The sequence below is a fragment of the Salmo trutta genome, chromosome 32 (genome assembly GCF_901001165.1).
Source record: "Salmo trutta chromosome 32, fSalTru1.1, whole genome shotgun sequence".
NCBI classification, from domain to species: Eukaryota; Metazoa; Chordata; class Actinopteri; order Salmoniformes; family Salmonidae; genus Salmo; species Salmo trutta.
In genome coordinates this window covers 8,265,637-8,279,006 of record NC_042988.1, presented here as the reverse complement: position 1 = coordinate 8,279,006, position 13,370 = coordinate 8,265,637, and the positions used below count along the sequence as shown (strand labels likewise).

The 13,370-nt window shown below is 44.7% G+C and overlaps 1 pseudogene; it reads right to left on the bottom strand.

Moving 5' to 3' along the window:
• Nucleotides 1-10,854: 10,854 nt before the first annotated feature.
• LOC115170973 (interferon epsilon-like) lies at nt 10,855-11,924 on the bottom strand (annotated as a pseudogene).
• Between the last annotated feature and the right edge of the window lie 1,446 nt (nt 11,925-13,370).

The following is a 13,370-nucleotide window of genomic DNA, read 5'->3' as shown; positions in this document are numbered from 1 at the left end:
GGGGAAGAGGTCCCAGAATAGCCTGCACAATCACATGTATTGGGTTACGTGTACTGCCCTGAAAGCAAACAGAATTGAAACCAGGTGTGTTATCTGCCACATTTGACCAAAAGCATACAGTATTGTACTTTCAACCAGGTGAACGAGGAGAGATGACGTAGCCAACAGATGAGTTCATCATTACATGTTGCTTGTACAGGCAATAGGCATGTAATAATAATGTTGAGTGAGCTAGCCTAGCCTGCAAGCATTTCACTGCAACATTTATACATGCTGTTCACTGTGTGTGACAAATACAATTTGTTTTGATTTAATCTCCCAATGTATTCAACTTGTATTTTAAAGCACGTAGTTGAGAATGGCATTCAAGTGATTAACACAGAAATGTAGATATTCAAAGCATCCATATCTTCTCTTGTCTAGCTCTAACTGCTATAGCATATGTCCACATACATTAATTTTAGGCTTCCATCCTCTCTAACTGTTGTCCTCACAACAGCACCTGAGGGGGAAGATTGCCCCCTGCTGGCCTGTCGACATCACTTCAAGTAGAACAGAACATTTCTTTGTTCATGGGGTTGTCTCAATCAGATTCCACTCTTACTGAAACGTGATTGGCGAAATTCTTAGAGAATAGCGAGTATTGTAGATTATAATGCAGCGTTAGACAGTTGTTTGGGGGGGCCTATAGGCAATAAAGTAAGGTTTAATGTCATGATGTACAACATTGGCAGCTAAGCGCTGAATTGCATTGTTCAGTTCATTTAAATAAACAAATAATTACATAAACAAATCAATAATGTGAAATCGTGATATATTCATAAACATATATAAAAGTTATGTTCAAAACCATATGAGAATTCTCGACAATTGAGCTAACCATGTTAAAAGTTGACGTTATGTTCTACCTATAGATGACGAAATGCAGTCGTACATAAAAACGGTTGTTTTCGAAAGTGAAAGAGATTTATGATTTTTATTCACCGACGTCATCATCCCCCGCGACAGAGGCTGTCCAACTTTCATGGCTAGAAGGGTTTCTAATTGTCAAACTATTATAAAATGTTGAGCATTTTAGCTAACCCTAAACCTTTTCCTAAACTTAACATAATTATCCTAACTTGCTACGTTAAGAATACCATTGTATCTAGCTGTTAATAAGAAATCAGGTCCACAAGAAATCATTTGAATTGCCTATATGCCAATGTCAATTTGTTTTGCTACGAAATAATGAAATGTCATGTTGGCTACAAGTAATTCATTTCGATACGTGTCGAGTCCAACTATTATCATCGTGTTCTTCTTTCTGTAACAGAGTAGCTGTCACGCTTGTCGTTGGAAATGGAGGACCAAAACGCAGCAGGTATGTGTACGCTCATCTTGACATTTATTTACTCAAAATGAACATACAAAAATAACAAAACGAAACACGAAACAGTCTTGAAAGGCTCACTCAGCAAAACAAGAAACAATCTCCCACAAATGCCCAGACAAACACACCCAACTAATATAGGACTTCCAATCAAAGGCAACACCTAACAGCTGCCTTCAATTGGAAGTCCACCCCAATTAATCCAACATAGAAGCACACTCACTAGACTACACATAGAAATACATAAACATAGACCACAACTCAAAACCCTGAAATAATAAATCAAACGCCCTCCTAACTAACATACCACCCTGAACCACATAAAACAAATACCCTCTGCCACATCCTGACCAAACTACCATACCAATTAACCCTTATACTGGCCAGGACGTGACAGTGCTAAAGGTGCTAACCCCGGAAGCACCTTAACAAAACTAACCCCAAACAATACCAAAATAAAAATTCCCCCCTACTAAAGGGAGGGAAGGGAGGGTGGCTGCCGTCAACGACGGCACTGTGCTACACCCCCCCTCCCCAACCCACCTATCTCTGGAGGTGGCTCCGGTTCTGGCCGTTCCAGGCTCTCGGGGCAGTCTGGCAGCTCGGGGCGGTCTGGCAGCTCAGGGCGGTCTGGGCAGTCTGGCAGCTCGGGGCAGTCTGGCAGCTCGGGGCAGTCTGGCAGCTCGGGACAGTCTGGGCAGTCTGGCAGCTCGGGACAGTCTGGGCAGTCTGGCAGCTCGGGAAAGTCTGGCAGCTCGGGACAGTCTGGCAGCTCGGGACAGTCTGGGCAGTCTGGCAGCTCGGGACAGTCTGGGCAGTCTGGCAGCTCGGGACAGTCTGGGCAGTCTGGCAGCTCGGGACAGTCTGGGCAGTCTGGCAGCTCGGGACAGTCCGGCAGTTCGGGGCAGTCTGGCCACTCCGGCAGTTCGGGGCAGTCTGGCCACTCCGGCAGTTCGGGGCAGTCTGGCCACTCCGGCAGTTCGGGGCAGTCTGGCCACTCCGGCAGTTCGGGGCAGTCTGGCCACTCCGGCAGTTCGGGGCAGTCTGGCCACTCCGGCAGTTCAGGTGACTGTTGACTGGCGGGTAGCTCTGGTGACTGTTGACTGGCGGGCAGCTCTGGTGACTGTTGACTGGCGGGCAGCTCTGGTGACTGTTGACTGGCGGGCAGCTCTGGTGACTGTTGACTGGCGAGGCTGGGTTCACGCACTTGAAGCCTGGTGCGTGGTGCTGGTACTGGGCGTACCAGATTGTGAACACGCACCTCCAGGCTAGTGCGGGGAGCAGGAACAGGACGAGTCGGACTGGGTTGACGCACTTCCGGGTCCGCACGAGAGACAGGAGCTGGAAACCCAGGGCTATGGAGGCGCACAGTCGGTCTTGATCTTACCTCCTGCACATCCCGTCTTGGCTGGATGGAACTAGTAGCCCTGTACGAGCGGGGTGCTTGTACAGGGCAGACTGGGCTGTGCAGGGGCCTGATGGTAGCCGTGCGTAGAGCGGGAGTTGGGTAGCCTGGTCCTCGGAGGCGTACCGGGGACCAGATGCGCTGCGCAGGCATCCTCCTACCAGGCTGGATGCCCGCTCTAGCACGGCACCTGCGAGGAGCTGGAATAACGCGCACCGGACTGTGCGTGCGTATGGGTGAGAGTGCGCTCCTCAGCGAAACATGGCGCTCTCCACCTCATACGCTCCTCCATATAACCACGGGTAGCTGGCTTCCGGCTCTTCCTAGGCCTAGCCAAACTACCCGTGTGCCCCCCCAAAATAATTTCTTGGGGGTGCCTCTCGTGCTTCTCCCTCAGCGCGTCCAAGGCCTCGTACCTCCGCCTCTCTGCCTTGGCTGCCTCAATTTCCTCCTGTGGGCGACGGTACTCCCCAGCCTGGTGCCAAGGTCCAGCCCCGTCCAGAACTTCCTCCCAGGTCCATCTCTCCCGCCAGTCCAACTCGGAATCCCTTTTCTTCTGCTGCTTGGTCCTTAGTTGGTGGGAGATTCTGTCACGCTTGTCATTGGAAATGGAGGACCAAAACGCAGCAGGTATGTGTACGCTCATCTTGACATTTATTTACTCAAAATGAACATACAAAAATAACAAACCGAAACGAACGACGAAACAGTCTTGAAAGGCTCACTCAGCAAAAAAAAGAAACAATCTCCCACAAATGCCCAGACAAACACACACAACTAATATAGGACTTCCAATCAAAGGCAACACCAAACAGCTGCCTTCAATTGGAAGTCCACCCCAATTAACCCAACATAGAAGCACACTCACTAGACTACACATAGAAATACATAAACATAGACCACAACTCAAAACCCTGAAATAATAAATCAAACGCCCTCCTAACTAACATACCACCCTGAACCACATAAAACAAATACCCTCTGCCACATCCTGACCAAACTACCATACCAATTAACCCTTATACTGGCCAGGACGTGACAGTAGCTATGCAATTAGTTACACGTTCCATCCCTTGAGAGAGGATATAAAAAGTATGAATTTAAAATGCTTATACTGTAGGCGATCATGCCTACTTAATAAAGGTAAAACTGAACACAAAAAATAGATAGGCTACTGTATTTAAAATACATTGCGTCAAGATCACTGTGTACCTGTCATTATATTATTCTCTGTTTTCATTATGTATTGGTTCAAATAAGTATTTACATAGCCTATCATTTGAGCAACATTCTTGCGCTCACCTGCACACAGTAGACAAAAACGCAACATTTCGTCAACAGCTATGCAAGGTGAAGGAATGGAATTTGCAATGCTTCAGTTTCCCTGCTTGAAATGTCATTACATATTACCTCAGCCGTGGCATTTCAATGAGGGAGACTATAAAGGTAAGGCACGTAGCCCAACGTTTAGAAGTAGTGTTCAGGGATTTATCAACTGACTGGCAACTCTTAACTTGTACTTTGTGGCACATCTTATGTGTTAAATTGGTCTTTACCCGGTTGTGTATGCTAAATGCAGTGACCGAAAATAGCCAATATATTATCATTTTCGAACTCACCAGAGCTTGCCGAGGTAGGTCAATTTCTTTAACCTGTTACAAATTGACAATATAGGCAGAGACATATTAGAAATATGGCTCTGAATATAGGCTGTAGCGTTTTATACTGTGAGATCACAAGTTACATTGCATTCGGGAAGAATTCAGACCCCTTGACTTTTTCCACATTTTGTTACACTAGAGCCTTATTCTAAAATGGATTCAATTGTTTGGTTTCCCCCCCTCATCAATCTACACACAATACCCCATAATGACAAAGCAAAAACAGGTTTTTAGAAATGTTTTGAAATGTATAAAAAAAAATGATATGTAAATGTGATAAGTATTCAGACCCTTTACTCAGTACTTTGTTGAAGAACCTTTGGAAGCAGTTACAGCCTCGAGTCTTCTTGGGTATGACGCGACAAGCTTGTTTCTCCCATTCTTCTCTGCAGAACCTCTCAAGCTCTGTCAGTTTGGATGGGGATCGTCGCTGCACAGATATTTTCAGGTCTCTCTAGAGATGTTCGATCGGATTCAAGTCCAGGCTCTGGCTGGGCCACTCAAGGACATTCAGAGACTTGTCCCGAAGCCACTCCTGTATTGTCTTGGCTGTGTGCTTAGGGTTGTTGTCCTGTGGGAAGGTGAAATTTCACCATAGTTTGAGGCTCTAAGCGCTCTGGAGCAGGTTTTCATTAAGGATCTCTCTGCGCTGCTCAGCTATCCCTCGATCCTGACTAGTCTCCCAGTCCCTGCCGCAGAAAAACATCCCCATAGCATGATGCTGCCAACACCATGCTTCACCGTAAGGATGGTGCCAGGTTTCCTCCAGACGTGACACTTGGCATTCAGGCCAAAGAGTTCAATCTTGGTTTCATCAGACCTGGGAGTCTTGTTTCTCATGGTCCGAGAATCTTTAGGTGCCTTTTGGCAAACTCCAAGCTGGCTGTCATGAGCCTTTTGCTGAGGAGTGGCTTCCGTCTGGCCACTCTACAATATGGGCTGATTGGTGGAGTGCTGCAGAGATGGTTCTCCTCTGGAAGGTTCTCCCATTTCCACAGAGGAACTCTAGAGCTCTGTCAGAGTGACCACCGAGTTCTTTGTCACCTCCCTGACCAAGACCCTTCTCCCCCGATTGCTCAGTTTGGCCGGGCGACCAGCTCTAGGAAGAGTCTTGGTGGTTTCAAAATTCTTCCATTTAAGAATGATGGAGGCCACTGTGGAGGTCCTGGGCTGGCATGATTACAAGTGGTCTGTGGTTGTGAGACAGTCAAATTCTCTAAAACGACATTTGTGGAGAAATGAATATTAAATTCTCTGGCAACAGCTCTGGTGTACATTCCTGCAGTCAGCATGCCAATTGCACACTCCCTCAAAACTTGAGATGTCTGTGGCATTGTTGTTTGACAAAACTGTACATTTTGGAGTGGCCTTTTATTGTCCCCTGCACAAGGTGCACCTGTGTATGATCATGCTGTTTAATCCGCTTCTTGATATTCCACACCTGTCTGGTGGATGGATTACCTTGGAAAAGGAGAAATGCTCACTAACAGGGATGTAAACAAATTGTTGTCACAGCTGCCTTCAGAAATGGACCAAAATGCAGCAGAGTTAGTGTTCATCCTTCAATTTAATCAGAACGAACACTATACAAAAACAAGGAAACTGACAGCCAACAGTCCTGTCAGGTGCAACCACACTAAACAAGAAACAATTGCCCACAACCCCAAAAAAAAACACACACTACTATATAGTACTCCCAATCAAAGGCAACTCAACACACCTGCCTTCAATTGGGAGTCCAATCACCAACACAACACTTAACACAAAACCCCTGCCACGTCCTGACCAAAACTAATACAATTACGCCCTCTGCTGGTCAGGACGTGACAGTACCCCCCCCCCCCCCCCCCCTCAAGGTGCAGACCCCGGAATGCACCTTAAAAAAGAAAACACAAAAATCCCAAATACCCCAACAAAACCAATAAACAATACCCCCTAAACAATAAGGGAGGGAAGGGACGGTGGCTGCCGTCAACGACGGCACTGTGCTACACCCTCCTTCCCCCAACCCACCTATCCTGGAGGTGGCTCAGGTGCGGGACGTGAACCTCGCTCCACCTTCGGCGTCGTCCACTTCGGTGGCGCCGATAGCTGCGCTGGGCAGACGGGCCACTCGGGCTGACCCTGGCAGACGGATCACTCTGGCTGGGCCGGAGGACAGGCGGGCCACTCTGGCTGGGCCGGAGGACAGGCGGACTACTCGGGCTGGACCGGAGGACAGGCGGGCCACTCGGGCTGGACCGGAGGACAGGAGGGCCAATCGGGCTGATCCGGCACGGCGGGCCACTCTGGCAGATCCGGGCTGTCGGGCCACTCTGGCAGCTCCGAACAGGCAGGGCACTCTGGCAGCCCCGAACAGGCGGGCCACTCTGGCAGATCCGGGCAGTCGGGCCGCTCTGGCAGATCCGGGCAGTCGGGCCGCTCTGGCAGATCCGGGCAGTCGGGCCGCTCTGGCAGATCCGGGAAGTCGGGCCGCTCTGGCAGCTCCGGGCAGTCGGGCGGCTCTGGCAGCTCCTGACTGGCGGGCGACTGGCGACTCTTGACTGGCGGGCGGCTCTGGCGACTCTTGACTGGCGGACAGCTCTGGCGACTCTTGACTGGCGGACAGCTCTGGCGACTCTTGACTGGCGGACAGCTCTGGCGACTCTTGACTGGCGGACAGCTCTGGCGACTCTTGACTGGCGGACAGCTCTGGCGACTCTTGACTGGCGGACAGCTCTGGCGACTCTTGACTGGCGGACAGCTCTGGCGACTCTTGACTGGCGGACAGCTCGGCGACTCTTGACTGGCGGACAGCTCTGGCGACTCTTGACTGGCGGACAGCTCTGGCGACTCTTGACTGGCGGACAGCTCTGGCGACTCTTGACTGGCGGACAGCTCTGGCGACTCTTGACTGGCGGGCAGCTCTGGCGACTCTTGACTGGCGGGCAGCTCTGGCGACTCTTGACTGGCGGGCAGCTCTGGCGACTCTTGACTGGCGGGCAGCTCTGGCGACTCTTGACTGGTGAGGCTGGGCTGACGCACTAGACGCCTGATGCGTGGGGCTGGTACTGGATGTGCCAGCCTGGAGACACGCACCTCAGGGCTAGTGCGGGGAGCTGGCCTGGGGCTCCATCCTTGCCCCGTCAAACAGCCCTTGTGCCCCCCCCCAAAAAAAATTATTGGGGCTGCCTCTCGGGTTCCCTTACCCGCTGTGTTCCCCAGTCCTCGCCAGCATTCCTCCGCTGCTTGGTCCTGTTGTGGTGGGTAATTCTGTCACAACTGCCTTCAGAAATGGACCAAAATGCAGCAGAGTTAGTATTCATCCTTCAATTTAATCAGAACGAACACTATACAAAAACAAAAACAAGGAAACTGACAGCCAACAGTCCTGTCAGGTGCAACCACACTAAACAAGAACCAATTACCCACAACCCCAAAGAAAAACACACACTACTATATAGGACTCCCAATCAAAGGCAACTCAACACACCTGCCTTTAATTGGGAGTCCAATCACCAACACAACACTTAACACAAAACCCCTGCCACGTCCTGACCAAAACTAATACAATTACGCCCTCTGCTGGTCAGGACGTGACAATTGTGCACAATAGTTGAGAATTTTTATTTATTTATGGTGTGTATGGAACATTGGAAATCTTTTATTTCAGCTTATGAAACATGGGACCAACACTTTACATAATGTTTATATTTTCATTCAGTATATATTCATTTGGGGACAGGTGGAAACACACATGAAACATTCATGGACATTTAGCTGGAGTGCTGTTGCTAGCTAATTTGTCCTGGGAGATAGAGCCGCAGAGTGGAGGTGTCATAATACCCATAAAACCTAGCGGTCAAACAGGGAAATGGTTCCAATCGTTTTTCTACCATTCATTTTTCCCATAGGGGATTTTAGAAACTTTAAAAAAGGGCTGTGTTTCGTGTAGGCTTACCCTGGCATGAGGATTTGATAACCATGTAAATCTTTCTCAGACATGGGGACTTTTTGGTGGTTTCAGTTTTTGGTGTTTTCAGCCCTGTTCCACATCTATATATGAATTTATTAATTTATGCAAATACACCTAGTTCATATTTGCAAATTAAGCACACACAATTGTCTTTATTTTATCACAAAGCATTTCAAATATCCCTGATATACTAAGAAATGTATATATGAGAGCTATCAAGTACAATAGAAAAAATATAATTGTTTTGTCTGTGTGCTATAATTCAGTCAATATCTGATGGTAAATAAAAACATCTAATCGTTTAGAGTATCTTCATCCATTGTACAGCTGTAACTTTTAGTTTTTACAAACTTCTAACAATTTCGATGACCGGTCTGAGACGGGGCACACCTTCTAAAAACCATACCGCCAGGGGATGAGCTCCTGGAGTGGCACCATCAATTCCCATATGAGACGTTGAAATAGCTGCCATATACATCTTCGGGGTGGAGAATGAACGGCCCTGCTCGAAAAAACCCTGTATGAACGTTAAAATGTCCACCAGAGGAACAATTCCCATTATTTTGGAACCAAAGCTCAAAGCCCGCCACGTAAATCTATCCTCTCGTGGAGCGTGCCATTGAGGACTGTACTGTAACAATAAACCCTTGCCATCAGTTTCAGCAAACGCATGAAATTTGCTGAAATGCATTATGTACATATATGCACGAATTGAATGTGTGATTGGGTTGTAGCCTCACATGATTGTGTTGTCAGTTTATACCTTTCAGGGGCCAAGCCGCCAGATTCCACATTTCTGGCTGCGGAAAATGATCTACGCGAACCACTTTTATTGTAAATAAGAATGGTAGTTTGGGCCAATGGGGAGCAACAATGATCAATGACCAGTCCTCCGGAAGCACTATCTTCAGTGTGGGCTGAATCACGACCATAAGGGGGAAACGAGTAAAGGAGGGTCCGATGACACCGGTGCTCGCTCTTACAGTACACAGCTATGCAAAGTTTTCACATTCTGCTGCCTTAAATGTAAAAAATGTGACTCCAAAATAACACACATTAAATACATTATTTACTATTCATATCTATTGGGCACAAAATAATCTGAAACACAACCAAAACAAACAGCAAATTCAAACACAACCAAAACAAACAGCAAATTCATCCAACAAAGTTGTAGCCACAAGCTTGATGTAGTCATTATGTGTTATGAATATGGGACCAAATAATTTGTACTACTTTAATAACCAAGTGAATTTAACATAATACTTTTGTTTCCCTAAAATGGGGAGGCTATGTATGAAAGTGCCGTAATTTCTAAACGATTTAACGGATATGGATGATAATTGTGGTTTGTGGACCACAACTGCCTATTTAAAGATACAGATCAACCTTGTATGGGTTCTAACAATTACACACTCAACATGACTTTATAACGTTTTAGAAACAGGTTTGGGTGGTCTGAAATATTTTGGTAGACCCCCTTCTATATGCTCCCAGTTTTCAGAAGAAGACACTGGTAGCCTGTGAAGTGCACAGGCAGTATAGACCTTGACAACACTGCTTAAATAGGAGTCTATATTGCGGGTGGTTTTGAATCTGGGCCTAGACTGTAGGTATGCGTGCGTAAAATAGGTCTATCACATAGATCATCTGTCAAAGTATTCATAATATTATGAATAACTATACAAATCAATGTTTTACAGTGGTATGATGATGTCTTAAAGGGCAGGAAAGTATGGCTGGAATTCAGGAATTCTGAGTATTGTAAAGGAGTTTATTGTTTTTTATTGAAGATGATATGTAATTGTCAGGAGGAATAACATATTGTTTTATATTATTTAGGATAACATTTCAAGGAAAACGTCGTTAGTTGCATCACAACCACACATTTTTACAAAATTGCCAACACAATTTATGTCATAAGTGTTGAAGCCGTGTTGAATGGGTCAAACTGCAGGCGGAATGTGGATACTCATCTTTTAATGTAAAGAATAATAAATAAAGCAAAGTATACACAGGAAAACAATAAACACGGAACTCACAACAGGCTAACATGCTTACTACAAACAAACAAAAAACTAGCAGTATTAGCACAACCACCCACAAACCCAAGTGACATACATACTCCTAAATATATGACTCCCAATCAGGAACAACGATCCCCAGCTGTTCCTGATCAGGAGTCACAAGACTAACACAGAAACAGACATACTAGACAACACATACAGACTTCTGCCACGTCCTGACCAAAATACTACACCACTACTCCCTCTGCTGGTCAGGACGTGACAATTTAACCCAATATAAAGCGTGTTTGTCTTTTTATTTAAATATTATAGCATACGTGGCAATTATTTGCAACAAGGATAAATAACATAAATATATAAAGGTTACAGTGGCATAACTAATATATTAAACAAAATTACATTTTAATACAGAATTGACCTAAAAGTAGTGCTACTCACACGTGTTTCTTGGCATTTTTGATTACTTGTGAAATGATGCTCCCCATTTCAGCTCTCACGACCTCCCATGAGCATGCGCTGAAAGGCTGAAAGAAAAAAAGTGAGAAATATATATTTTAGGTGAAAATAATACATAAAACACCATAGGTATAGGCTAGGCCCACTCCACCCCGCGCAATAGTTTAGATCTGAAACACAGCTGACAAAAAAATGCAACCTATGAGATGTTTTACCTCATGTAAAAGAAAGTCGTCCAGCTCTTTGAAGTAGTTCTTAATTGGAAGGTTTAGATGCACACTCATGTCTCTCACCTGAAATAGTAAACAACAAACAACATTAGTATAAATATCCATGCGATTACATGAAAAATAATACGTGTAAAAAGCTACAGTAAACAAGCTAAACATCACCAAGAACGTACACATTCCGTACACATTCCGGTCATATTTTGTCGAGCAAGAAGGTCTTGGTGCTCCCTGAGTTTGATGGAATTCCATTTCACAAGTGTTAGGTTTTGTTGGAAGAGCTGGCTGGCTAGTTGAAACGCAAGTCTCAGTGTCCAAAGCTTTTCCCCCTCCTGTAATCAGAATAACACCCCGTGTAACCATGCAATTGAACTAGACTAACACAAAAACTGTATGTTGGACGTTGGACCCTTAACCTTGGATGTTGGACCCTTAACCTTTCCGCCTCTGGGATACAGCCTCTTGGTCTCCTCTCCTATACCACACACAAAATACACCATATCTCAATAAAACTACTGAATATATGAATGAATCAAGCTCCAATAATCTATTTTCAACTAGAATAAATAACTTGTGATATCACAGTAAATATGCTACAGCTTGTAGTCAGAGCCCTATTTCTAAATATGGCTCTGCCTATATGGTCAATTTGTAACAGGTTAAAGAAATTAACCTACCATGGAAAGATCATTGAGGGTCTGGCGAGTTTGAGAAAGATAATATATTTGCTCCTTTCGGTCACTGCATTGATAATACACAACCCGGTAAATAACAATTACACACAGAAGATGTACCACGAATTACACGTTAAGAGTTCCCATGTGTCCAGTCTGTTGATAAATCCCTGAACACTACTTCTAAACGTTGGGCTACGTGCCCTACCTTTATAGTCTCCCTCATTGATATATCATGGATGAGGTAATATGTAGTTCCCTAAGGCTATAAAAAAAGGAAATTTCAAGCAGGGAAACTGAAAGAGCATTGAAAATTCCATCTCTTCACCTTGCAAAGCTGTTGACGAAATGTTTCGTTCTTGGCTTCTGCATGCAGGTGTGCGCAAGAATGTTGCTCAAAGCATGGGCTATGCAAATACTTATTGAACCAATACATCATCAAAACAGAGAATAATATAATGGCAGGTACACAGTGCTCTTCACGCAATACATTTTAAATACAGTAGCCTATGTATTTTTGTAGTTCAATTTGACCTTTATTAAGTAGGCATGATAGCCTATAGTATAAGCGTTTAAATGCATACTTTTTATATCCCCTCTCCCAAGGGATGGAACGTGTAACTAATTGCATAGCTACTCTGTTACAGAAAGAAGAACACGATGATAATAGTTGGACTCCACACAGCTGCTCCACTGCAGTTATCTTAATGTACTACATGTAGCCCACATGGCATTTCATTATTTGTTGTAAAACAAAGTGACATTGGAATATAAAAAGGTAAATCAAACGATAATAACAACCTTTGTCGCGGGGGATGATGACATCGGTGAATACAAACCATAAATCGCTTTCACTTTTGAAAACAGCAGTTTTTACATACCCCATGTATTTCGTCATCTATCCCAGTAGGTAGAACGTTACATGTCACCTTTTAAGATGGTTAGCTCAATTGTCCTGAATTCTATTTGTAGCCATCTTCTCATATGGTTTTGAACATAACCACCTTTATATATTTTTATGAATATATCACATGATTTCACATGATTGATTTGTTTATTTAATTATTTTGTTATTTATTGAAATTAACTGTACAATGCAATTCAGCGCTTAGCTGCCAAGCATGTACATCATGACAATAAACTAAACCTTACTATAAATACGATTCATACCAACTGGATATTTTCTTGGCTATAGGCTCCAAAATTAAAAACTGTCTAAAACTGCATTATAATCTACAATACTCACTATCTCCTAAGAAATGTGCCTGTCATATTTAAGTAAGAGTGTAATCTGATTGAGACCACCCCATATAAATCAGTTGACATTTTCTGATCTGCTTGAAGTGATGTCAACAGGCCAGCAGGGGACATTCTTCCCCCTCAGGTGCTGTTGTGAGGACAACATTTTTAGAGAGGATGGTTGCTTAAAATTCATGTATTAGGACATATACTGTAGCAGTTAGTGCTAGACAAGACAAGATATAGATGCTTAGAATTCTTCATTTACTGAATTATTCACTTGAATGCGATTCTCAACTGTGTGCTTTAAAATATAAGTTGAATACATTGGGAGATTAAATAAAAGCAAATAAA